The sequence below is a fragment of the Polypterus senegalus genome, chromosome 2 (genome assembly GCF_016835505.1).
Source record: "Polypterus senegalus isolate Bchr_013 chromosome 2, ASM1683550v1, whole genome shotgun sequence".
Lineage (NCBI taxonomy): Eukaryota > Metazoa > Chordata > Cladistia > Polypteriformes > Polypteridae > Polypterus > Polypterus senegalus.
This window is the reverse complement of record NC_053155.1, coordinates 142,568,843-142,582,084: the sequence shown is the minus strand read 5'-3', so window position 1 is coordinate 142,582,084 and position 13,242 is coordinate 142,568,843. Positions and strand designations below refer to the sequence as shown.

The following is a 13,242-nucleotide window of genomic DNA, read 5'->3' as shown; positions in this document are numbered from 1 at the left end:
GGTGTGTTTGTAGCACCACGCTGAAATCATTTAATCAGTAGAGTAAAATTTACTGGAGCAATTTTGCTCAAAATCAGTAGGCTTTCAGAAGTAGTGATGCTGATAAATGTGAGAAGTTTTGTGCAGACTGAGTAATTTGCTTTCTCATTATCATGTCCACAGACGTACACCCACACACTGAAAGTAGTCATTGTGTTTAGGTTTGCCAAAAATGTATAAACCCTTTGGAAACCTGAAGCTGATATTTTGACCACTTTTTACAATGCTTTCTCTCACCATTTCATACATAGGGTTAAAACATTGATGCATGCAGTTAATTGCAAAAGTGTAACAAATTATTTTTCCTTAATCCCGTTTAGCGTATGCATTGTTTGACACCCCTCGTTATCTAAGCTGATGGTTTTCAGACAGGGGGATATGTCCCCGATAAGGTTTACATTATTAAAAAATGTTCAAATTTAAAGATTGTTTTTAAATAGACATATAGCTAACAGAAAATGATTTTTAATGTTACATAACAGTAGCCATTTATGAATGTATTTATATAAGAGAGCAGCGGTCCTCAGCCAGTGCAGGTCACAAAAAAGTGTTAGGTGTCATACAAACAAGCAAAAAAAAGGGGGATTAAAAGTGGAGCTTAAAAGGAGTGTTTACACAGCAAATGAACTAGTGTCTCCATGCTCGGCTGCACTTCAGTTTCACCACTCAGTCTTATGGTGCTCCTGCTGTGAGATTCCACTCCTGTCTCTCACATCCCCATTCCCCTCCTCTCCTGTTCTTCTCCTGACACAAATTGAAGTCTTCCAATGCTCACCTTGGCTCAGAGGGAACAGCTCCTTTTGCTTCCATAGCTCTTTGAGCCAATCCATGCCAGGATAGAAATTGCTTGGGACCCAGGCACCAAGACTGATGGATTTCTGTAAAAGTAAGCATCTCTGTTGATTACTGTTTTTTCCATCCCATTAACATGCAAAATCAGGCTGCACAACATGCCTGTCTTTCTCTCTCGGGTGTGGTCGTCCAATATGATATTTGCTCCCCCTCAAACATTAGTACGTGTGCTGCTGCCAGCTCCATGCTGTGGGCGTCAACCTAACCTGATGTGGCTGTAACTCTGTTCTAGACATATGATTAGTTCGGTGTGGCTTTAGTCTCATTATCATTAGCTTTTGGTGTTGTCTGTCAAAATATGGATGAAATGAGTTATGTTGACTTTCTGTTGACAATGTCTCCTGTTTCTATTGAAGATAAGTTATTTCACTGCAATTATTTTTTTACCAGTAACCGCTCACTGCACAGTAACATGCAGTGAATACGCTTGACTTGAGCATTCCTAGTTTTCTTACTCTTTCTCTGTACGTTTTACCATTCGTTTGCTCAGAGATTGATGCACTTGCTGCTTCCTGAGCAGCTCTTTTCTCCACCCTAGTTGCCCACTTCTCTTCTTTTGTTGGCATCTTTTTGCGTTAAAACTGATTAAGTCAGTGTCTGTGTTGCAATTACTTAGTATGTTTTTTCTTTAATTATTCACTTTAAGCTGGCACTTAAATTATTCTTGAGGCAGATTGAAGACTTAAGATATGAAGTAGTAGGGAATGAGTATGGCACCTGTACACATTCGCCACACGGCTGCCCTGCTGGCCACTGCGGAAGTTGCTTCTACAATAAAATTAAAAAGAGGAATAACCTTGGAGGCAAATCATCACCCCGAAAGCTGATAGTAGACGTCACATTGTATATGTGTACCAAATTTCAGGTCAATGGGTCAAACGGTTCGATAGCTACAGGTTTATTTAAAATTCTGGACAGACAAATGAACTGCCACGGTAGTGTATTATATAAGAAGATCATTTTATCATCCCTAGAATAGGCTGAACTTAGATGTAGAACAGTGTGTGATTAATAAAACTGGAACATAACATTGACAATAATGATGCTAAAAACCATCAAGACACTAAAACTTTGAGTCATTTTCCTCTTTTTTTTTTTTTTTTTTCCTCCCACCTGAAGTCATTTGTACTTTGAGTTATCTTTTTACTACTTCTGTTTTGAATTCATATGTAACTCTTTAATTTTTGTAAATTTTATAAATATGGAAATTTGTATTCCTTATCAAACCATGCTACTGTTCTTTCATTAAAAAAATAAATAAATAAAAAGCACTTGATGTTCCTAAGAAAAACTAAAAAGTATACATAACTATGCACAAACTATCTATAACCACTTTAAATCACCAAATACAGTACAATGTTATGGGAAGGTGTGGGAATTAAATAACATTTTTGTTTATTCCTAGTAGAAGTTTAGTACTTAATGATTCAAGACTGAAAGAAATTGATGGTATTCAAAATATTTCAGTTCCTCCAGGTGGTACCTCAAGAGATCCAGTGATGTGAACCCCCTGATGCCCAGGCCCCTTCCCTTGTAATAATTCCTTAGTTATGACATTTTTTTTCATCTCCATCCCCACAATCTACAGATTTATTACAGAGAGTTAAAGTAGTAATTGTGTGCCCAGCAGCAGACACCATTTGTTCCAGCTGTTCGATGCAGCTTGACAACGTGTGTCATGTCCTGAAGGTGAGAATCAACCACATCCATTTTACTGTCTGATTATGTGGTTTGAATATGGGAAAGTTGCTGTATAAATGAAATGTAGTATTAATGTATTATCATTGTTGAAAACTTTTTTCCAGCTTTAGCCAGAAGCCCTCACCTATGCAGTTCACCCATCCTTTATATCCTGATTTGTATAATTTAACTCATTCAAATATTTTTTTTACATTTTTTTCATGTCTAACCTTTAACATACTTGCTAACATCTGAAAATCCTTAGTATTCTTTGTATGATCTTTCACACCATGCTTTGTTGCATAGCCATTTGGTATTAGAAAATGTATTAGTATGGAAGTTTCAGATGAGGATGGTGAAGTGCACCCACTTGTACTTTACAATATGAATGTAGTGAGCCCTCACTCCCAGCCTTTGTTTTCAGTATTGCTTAATACCATGCTTAGAGCTCGACCACCATCGTGTGCAGAGTGTAGGCAAGGAAAACACCATAGATGACACTATATCAGCCTCTTCCTCATTGCGCAACAGGCCATATTGCATCTCTGGTTTTGACTTTAACATTAATGGCTATTTTTTTTTTTTTTTACTTTTTCAAACGGTTGAAAAAAATAAACTATCACTGTTGTAGGCATAGTGCTGTTTCAAGCATCTTCTACTAGTACTGTAGATAGAAGCAAATTCCATAAACTAGATAGTTGTGTACCTGCCCTAAAGCCTTTTCCATCAGCTACATTGACTGTTAACATAAATATATGTCACTATATACACCCTCTGTGTCATTTCTTCATGAATGCTGGTATTTACAGTTTTTCTTTACTAGTACTGTTTATGTAGGTTGGCATGTTCGTTCTGTTTGTGATTATGCATTATAGATGTGCAACAATTTGCTGAAATACAGAAGTAGCATAATTTGCAGTGAACCTCATCCCCCTGTCACTCAAAATGCCGCCAAACTGCGCTATGTTTAGATTCTATCCTGCTTGCAGATGTTAAACAATCTGACATGTAATTTAAATACTGCCCTTGTGTCTTTTAAAATGGCTAGCATATCTCAAAGTTAGATCTATTAGGCATTGAATGTCAGCAAACCAATTAAATTTCCCAATGCAAATTTAAGTGGTGGTGTATTGCAGTAGTAGTAGCACTGAAGTCTCACTGATCCAGTGCCCTGGATTTTAATTTTTCTTCCACATGTTATCCATGTAAAGTTTCTACATTCTCTGCATATCTATGTAGCTTTTTCCACTGGGGTCATTGTTTTTCCTCTCATATACCCAAAGATGTATGTGGTGGGTAAATTGATGATTCCAAATTGCTACTTTGAGAGTGTTTCCAGTCTTCTGCTCAGTGCTGCTTAAATAGGCATAAAACTCTCAACACCATTTCATTCAATTCAGGATTAATGAGAGCCAAATCCTATTTTAAATGTATAGCCACTGGCCACATATCCAGACTGACTGGCTTTAGTCGGCTTCTCCAGGTATTCCTCAATACCTCTGACATGTGCTCTGACACCCATGGAACATGTTCCTCTTAAGCCCAGACCCAGGGGTGCTACAATATAAAATTGGTTCATAGTAGTAATGATAAACAGCACTGCATCAACACATGTCAAAAAGAAAAGCAGCAAAGTTCATTTCTTCGTATTTAAGGCAGGAGAATTTCAGTGCATATTTGCAGGAATTGTACTTTACTATAGCAAAAAAATCTGAAACGTACACAGAGGTTTTCATTATTGCCGCATTTATCTTATGGAATGAGTTCAGAAATAGATTTGTACATGTTTTGAGAGTGCAGTGATATGAAAACAGCACAACAAAGGCTGAAAAGAGTTCAGAAGTAATGAAGGAATGTGGAACTGACAAGACTGACTACACATATGAAGCCTTAATGATTAGACAAAGGAGGGACAGATTTAGACAATTTACATACCAGGAGATATGACATTTGAAATTTGATTTAATTTGACTCATCCTTTAAATATTACTCTCCAGTAAGTTTTTAAACCACTGATAAACTAAATTATAAAAAGCATGTCAAATAAAACAGCTCAGAAATGTTTGTGTAAATAAAAGTATCCCGAGTTCACTAATTCAACAATACTGATACAAAAATATTTGAATTCATATTTTTAATATTGATTTTAAGTAGTAAACGAAAAGTCAGAAGAATATAAGATAAATCAAGTAGTTCACGATCTTATTTTTAAATCATATGCTGAAAGATTACAACATCCCCCGTTTATTTGTTACGGTAACAAGACTAACTTTTGGGTTTAGCGCTGTGGACTAGCAGCGTACAAAGACAAGACTGTGAGTTGGAGAAGGGGAAAAATCGTGGCATATTAACCTGGACCACTTCATTAGCAGGTTCAAATGACTTCTTATGGTGTATAATATTACATATAACAATATAACTTTTTTTTTTTTCTTTTTTAGTAAAATACAGATATGAAATACAGATATGAACATACATACATTAGATGCAACTTTTTTTTAATAGAAATATAGGTATGAACACAGCCTGAAAATGAGACATTAGAAATACAGGTAATGAACACAGAATGAATATAAGATGTTAGATGTACATTTTTTTTTTTTTTAAATAGAAATACAGATATGAAAATGAGACATTAGATGAGGATGAAGGCATGATTCATGATGTTTTCACCATGTCATTTTCATTTTGGAATCAACTTTTTCCATAATTGTTAATTTTTCTTTCAATGTAAACTAATGCCGTTTTACTTTTTTTTTTTTTTGTTCATTTCAAAGAAAACTTTGAGAACCACTATGAAACTCAAAACAGTACAGTATCCATACGCGACACAACTACCCACACAGATGCTAGGTGGACCACTGACACAGAATTTGGCTATGTATATGATGTAGCGCCTATGCTCTTGCCAAGACTGCTAGAGACTGAAAGTCTCACATCAGACTCTCTTTCTCTGAGACCGCCTATTGCAGGGTTTCCGAGACTGCACGAAAAGTGTAGGTGCGGTGTTAATTATTTTTTGCATTGTCTTATCAACTTTAGTGGCCAGTTTTGGTCGAAATAAACATTCACTACACTGCATTTTATAATTTGCTAAAATGAACTTTGTTTAACATTGTATTCATTACTTCGGTATTCACTACAATGGGATTTGATATGTATATACATTTATATGTTTCCATATTTATATGAATCAACATCACCGTAAACTGTACAATCAATAGACACTGATCAATTTGGAAGCAACAGCACTGGGCCCAGGTGCTCCTCCACTGGCCCCCAACTCTTCTTGCACAGCTGTTTCTGATGCCCTGATTGCTTTTCTGGCTCCTACTTTCATTCGCTTAAATCATTTTTTAGGTGCTCAATGCTGCTTGGCCACTGGTTTGGAAAGTGTGCATTGAAAGGCGATGCCAGTTTCTTCCATGCTGACTTCCTTCAAAATGTTTTGCAGGTATCTTTGCAGGTGTCCTCCAGATCTCACACGAGATCCCTCACAATGTATTATATATAGCACCTGTGCTCTATCATGAAGTTTGCATTGTGATGAGGCATTCTTTACAAATATTCTCCACCTTGTGACTAGGTATTTTATACTCTTTGATAACTGTTGGGTTAATTACAATACAACTTTTTAAAATTTGGCTTTTTACAGAAGCTTTTTAAATGAATAAATACCTGCATAGACCTATAAAAATAAATTCATAAATAGATTAAATAAATAAATAAACACACACACTTGGGTCTTAATACACACTGGAGATACTATAAAGCAAGAAAATTCAAAAGAGACAAAATTTTTGACTTGGCTGTCACAGTCCCAGTAAGGCATTATGCAGACATATTGCTGTTGGTATAAAGGAGCCCCAGTAACATTTCTTGACACACTTCTGCTAAATATTTTGTTGGCTTAAAGTATTCCATGTTAGTGTGTAACAGAGATGATGTGCATCATTGTTCATAATGGCACTCGGTTTCGATTTAATCCTCTCCTTCTCTGACTTCCATGGAGTTCAGAGTGCATTATATAACTGAGCTTTCTAATTTGGTTATTAGGAACAGCTTGGATACATCCTAATTGACAAGTATCAGCTCTTCTGTATTGTCTACGTAACTGTGAAATTAGTTACAGAGAGATAATTCTGCTTGTTGCTCGTTGTTATTACTTTCAATATAGGGATTTCAGGGACTTCTCATAAGATTAAAGTGAATAACATTTACAGTAATGACAATGACACTCATTTCAATCTAATGTAGCTTAACAATTTAGATTATTTTTTATTAAGTTTACATGAAGATGTACATTTTCCCTATGCTATGCCTTTTTAAATGAAGAGGAATGTATAGTGGTGTCATTAATTTAAGGAGGTAAATTGACAGGTAAACTGAGGTGAAACACAAGGCCAAAACAAGACATAACTGCAGATTAGATAAACTTGAGACTAATCTTGTTTTGCTGTTCACTGAGACCTGAGGTTCATCTCCTCTTAGTACCATGCTGCATAGTCTGGTCTTGATCCACAGCTGATACGGTACTGTCACAGGTACACTGCAACGGACCCACAGTATCTGTATGTGTTATTTTTATTGAAATTTGTCATTGCTTTTTATCATTAATTATTTCTGTAATATCAGTCATGAACGTTTTAACCATTTAAGTTCATGTTTATCACACATTAAAAATTATGCCCTATATTATGTTTTTCTTCTAGCAAAATACCCACACTTCGCAGCTGAGAAGTAGTGTGTTAAAGAAGTTATGAAAAAGAAAAGGAAACATTTTAAAAATAATGTAACGATTGTCAATGTAATTGCTTTGTGACTGTTATGAGAGTTGCTGTCATCAAGGATTTGATTATCATTCTTTGTTTCAATCAAGTTCGTATTTGGAGGATGTGTTGTGTTCAAGTTACATATCGTGTTTGTCTAGTCTATCCCTGACCATCTCATCTTTGTTGTCGACCGTTGTAAAGATAACAGGTTTCATTCATCGAAGTGGTCACTACCCAAATCGGTACTCGTGAATCTAAGGTGTTCAACAGGCATTCCCGTTATTAAGTTGTGGATTTGCCTGCGAATATTTAGCGGCAGCATGTCTATGAACGTAATAAAGTTTCTCTCCCACTTTTGCTGAGTTTGTGCCAAACACTATTCTATCCCTGAGCATCTCATTTTCGTTTGCATAAGCACAGTCCTTCACCAGCAATTTTAACTCTGTTACAAAGTGATCAAAAGTCTTGTTTATACCCTGCGTCTTCTCATTAAACTTGTATCTCGCAAATATTGTACTCGTCGTAGGCATGACAAACGCCAGCAGCAGCGTGTCTATAAACTTAATGTAAACTTAAGGTTAACACCGTGCTTTGCTTCCGCAGTAGCTGCACTTTTGAATATGCTTGTATGCGTCACTCGCTTCATATTCTTTTGCTGCCTTCTCAATTGTGTAATGCGTTTTTTATTCAGCGCTCTTTGGAGCTCTTGCTTGTTCTCTGCGTACTGCGTTCACAGTCGGTTCACGTGAGCCGCCAGGAGTACCTGCATCGAAGGTTCTCAGCTGTGCTTGTGCTATCTTGTGCGATCTTGTGATGTATAGGTATAGAATATAAAATCTCTGGTATTGTGACATTCCTAAATGTGATTTTTGTTCAGGAGTAGACCTTTCGATAGACTGGTGCCCTATCCATCGCATCATAATACAGCCATGAACTGGCAATGATCAGTTTGTCAAATGAGAATGAACAAAATGGAATTCAAATTCATTAAACTAAATTGACAGATTTACTTCTACTAAATATTACATCAAAATTTTATGTAGATTACTTCTTGTTCATATAAGGACTGTATTTGAGTCGGGACACTTATTCTTTGTGTTTACAAATGCCTTCTGTTTTGTGTTTGTCCAATGAATAACAGGCTGGTACATTTGAAGCACTTTGAGGTGTTAAGCCAGCTGTCTTCTTTTATTTGACAAATGTACAAATAACAATTATGTGCGATAACGCCCAACAATAATATAAAGAAATAAAGTCGTCCCCCTGCAATCGGGTAGTCGAGTCGTCTTTTCTTTAAAGCTTTAATGGTTAACATCTTGAACTCCTCTCCTTACTTGCTTAAACTTAAGGTGACATTTTTCCTCAGGGTGGCCTTGAATTTATAGCCCACAGATCGGAAAGGGTGGAGGTAGCTGCCTTCTCTTTGTAGTCTTTCTGTGCTGTGGGACAGAGAGGGAACTAGGTAGTTAGCGGAGGCAGTGCCCCTTCTCGGCTTGGAATGGTTTGTGAGGAACTTGGAAGGACCCTTTAACGTGCATGTGTGGAAATGTGTAATATATTTGTGTCTGTAAATGTTTATTGATATAGTATCTATGTCTATTTGTTTCCCTGCATTCTTCTCCTGAACATCATTACTGTCCAGTATTTTCAGATTATCACTGTGGGGAAATGGAATGGTGGAGGGATTATAGAATAGCCTAAAGGAAGACATTTCAGAAGCAACTGGAATTTCAGTGATTTAAAAGTAGTAATTTAAGTAGTTAACATTCTAATAAATAGTTTAAATGATTTGTGTGAAAAGTAAGAACTATTCTGAGTGGAGTACCAGTCTATTGTGAGCTCACACTCAAACAAGATGCTACACTAACTCATGCCAGGCCAGTTGATCATCTTTGGGATGTTTTTGAGGAAGTCCAGACATCCAAAGAAAAACATAAGTCTAGAACATGAAACAATGTGCACATTCCATTGAGGCAGTGACTAAGTTTGGATTCCGTCCTAGGCTCCAGGGACTATGAAAACGTTGCTCTAACCACTGCACAACCATGCTTAAAAAATCTTGAAAGAGTGATGGGAGTGGTTTCTAAATAGCATAACCAGTTGTAAGTAGCTTCTAAATACCTTAATCAGTTGTAAATAAAGGAAAAATATAACTTGCCTGCAGTTTTCAAAACTTAGTCAACCAATAGTATTGAGTAAGCTGTTTCTATTTATCAGGTAGAAATGTGTTTAAAATAATTGCATGAGTGCTAGAGCAACTCAAGCTAACTTTAAAAACTATAAATATTGGGTACCATTACTGTACTGAAAAACTAGTATGCAGCATTTGTTTATGGATTTAGTTAAACTCTATTCTAGATTATCGTACAACATTCAAATGCTGTTTCACGTAAAAAATAAATACTTTTTTAATAGCATTATTTGTTCATTTATAAACTAAAAGACTCAAATAGTTTAGTTAGTGTTGACATTTTATATTGTGTGATGTAAGCACCATGTGTCCTGCATATGTCAGCTTTCTTTAAAGGTGCACTGTTCCTACATATAGTAATATACTATTTTAGGAAAGCAAGTGAAATTTCAGAATACAAGTACATTCTTAAAAGGATTAGTTAAATATGTAATTAACGTCATGCTGATGCAGTTTGTAACAGCTGACATGTCTGTGGCATAAGGCACTGATAAAGATAGCACTCATTCTCTTCTATCCAGGATGTATGAAACTAAACATAGTCTGGCTGAAATATGACTTGCGAGCATACTTTTGTTTGTGGTATATAAGATAGGCAGTTTAGTGAATCTCTGTCACTATTACTTCTGTGCATTTGACTGAACTAGTACATGCTGTAAAATCCAATTGATATTCAATTATTGTTTTAGGGTAGACACAATATGAATATTAACCTATTCATCTAATCAGTGTTTAACAAGTATTATTGTTTTTTTTAATACAAATATGACTGGATAGCATTTAGGATTCAATTCAGTTTATTTTATATTTTGCTATACTATATGTACCCTTTTTTTGTTTACCTTTTACTCAACCAAATTCAAGTGTAATTTTTGCCGTGAATGTTTTAATATGTTGGCTGCAGTGACAATGAAGATCAGAAGTAATATAGAAGATGGTGGAGGATTTTTTTTATATGGTATGTGGACAGCCAATCCCATATAAAATATACAACCAAACATTACCAGGACAAATTAGTTGGTAGTAGACTTTGTGGCATCTGATATTGTGAATTTCAAAACAGAAAGAATTGCTGCATTTTTCTTTTACAGTTATCTTAGATCAGTCCAATGTCACGTTTTGGAATTCAAATTTTAGATTGGCTGATTTTGACTTTGTTGTGTCTTTTGAATAAAGTCTATCTCCTGGGGCCTCATTTATAAAACTTTTGTGTTAATTTGTCTGTGAAAAGTTTGTGTACGGCCAAAAAAAAAAAATCAGAATATATAAAACCTGGTGTACACTTTTATTTGGAGGCTTAAGTGTGGAAATCTGCCATGAATGTGGTGAACTTTACCAGTTGCACAATATCGGCTTGGGGGTGGAGGATTAATAATAATAATAATAAAAGGAAAGACTTAAAAGTAGAAGCAAAGAAGTGGATTGGAAGAACTGGCAGAGTGCAGTTAGAGGGGAAAAAACACATCTATGCTCTTTTATTTTGATCTGTTGATGGCTTCTGTAATCAAAGATATCTTATGTGGGTTTATGCCAGAATATTCAGGTGTGGCAGAGGAATCGGGTAAAGCACTTAATGTATGCCTTACAGTGAAATAACCAGGTAGGTGGGTAGGGGACTAAGGAGTAGGGTCATCTCATTCCATATCAACAAGGTTAGGGAGTGGAAGGTAGTTATGATGTGCCACATTGTGTAGCACAGCACATGCAATCCCGGTTGACTTAGAGTATCCTCCCACCTGATGCTTTCAGACACTGCCACCTGCATTTAAAGGAGTCCTGTGATCCACTCCACAACTGAGTAAGCAAAAGAATATGAAAAGGTAGAGCTTTATTTCAGGCATTCTTTCTGTCTAATTCCAGGAGCAATTCGGTATATAGTTACAAGAGACTGGCTCTTAGAACTCTAAATCTGCTCATAAGCCAGTCATAATCATGAGTTTTAAAAAAAAAAAAAAAAAAAAAAATCATTTCATTTGTATATGCATAGTCTTTAAGCAGCACTAAACAAGCCACATTGAGTCAAATCCTTAAGCTATGAATAGTCTACAGTATAGGCCATAATATTTATTGCTTTATGTATATAGGGAGTGAATTACTGAAAACTGAGCAAGAAAATTTTGATTATATTTAATAATTCATAGTTGATCCTCTTTGATAAATTGATTACTTGGCTGTTAAGAATAGATGCCCTGCTTAAATTAACAGAAAATCACAGGATACATTCCAAAAACAATGTGGTATTAATTAATGAATTACACATGCAGCTATTTGTTTTAATGTTAAGTGAAAACGTGTTACAAATTGACATTATTTCAAAGTTTTTTTTTATGAATATTTTTTTTACAAACAGTAGAATGGGAACTTGCTCCAAAACAAGTTGTACTTGAAGCCTGTTAACTGGTCTGATGCCAAGAACAGCCTGTTTCTATTACTTGCTCGTGTGGCCTCTCACCAAGGTTAAAATGTATGTTAAGTCCATCATTATACAAGAGAAACATGATATTGAGGTTTTGTTCACAGGGTTGGGTGAATTAGCTTCCACAGTGTGTTTTTATTGCCATGAGTGCATACACACAATCACTTTGCCCACAAGTCTCAATGTCTACACGACAGCAATTGGCTTTTTGGTAAGATTGTCCGCTGTCTGAGAGGAAAGTTCCATCTGTAATATCATGTCTGAGTGGCATATCAGAATTTTCTATTGTTTCTCCTAGAATTTTTTTTTTTTTTTTAAGTGCGTGTGCATTGTTGCCGTCTTTGGTGAGTTCCCTCTTAGAGAGGTGGCACCTATAAATGATGAACAAAGTAGTAACAATAAATACATTTATATGAAAAATGTCATTTTTGAACAAAAGGGAATAAATACCAATCATTAACTGAATTAAAGTAAAAGCATAACCATAAGTAAAAGGCATATATGTAAATTTTCAATTGAATCACATTCATATAAGGTATGCTAACAATAAAGGCATGCAAGATATTAAGCCAATAAACTGCCCCACACGCCAAACCCTAGATTTTAACATTTCAAGCTGGCTTTTAAAGTCTGGTGTGTTTCTGTTTCCGCAAAAATGTTTTTATGTATTGCTAGTGACATTTTCCTGGATTAAATGAAGTACTATGCCCCATAATAATTAAATGCTAAAAGTCTTCAACAACCATATTGAATTTAATATGTCTTGTTCTTTAATTTTTTTTTTTCCAATACATGATTACTAGTTGCCAGTTTTTCTTTGGTAATGCTGCAAATAAATGTAGGACTTTTTGCATTTTGGCTTTGTATATTTGTTTTTTTTCTATATGAAAATGTATTCTAAAGCTACATCTTTTGTATTTCAGTACAGAACTATACAATTTGCAGAGAACTTCAAAAACCTCTCGCTCAATGTACTCCCAAAAGCAGATCTGTTTTAGCATATTTTATTTTCTCTGAAGGAATTCTGGATGTAAAATAATTTGATAAATAATTTAAATACTGTCATCATGTATTGTATCTAATTGAACAATGTGTCTCAAAGAAAATCTGTACTAAATAGTCCGGTTTAGAAAACGAAATGATTTCCCAATGTAAATTAAATGAATGGTTTAATCGGTGAGATTAGTGGTTCAAACTTTGAATATAAATTAGTTGAAAACGTAATCATTGGCAATCATTTGGGTTTAAATATATTTAAATTTGGGTATAAATGAGTCTATGTTAGGGTTGTG

The 13,242-nt window shown here is 35.3% G+C and overlaps 1 protein-coding gene across 1 annotated transcript in view; it reads left to right on the top strand.

Moving 5' to 3' along the window:
• ppp2r3b (protein phosphatase 2, regulatory subunit B'', beta) overlaps nucleotides 1–13,242 on the top strand; it is a 149,626-nt gene that overhangs the window by 21,861 nt on the left and 114,523 nt on the right. The window lies entirely within an intron of this gene.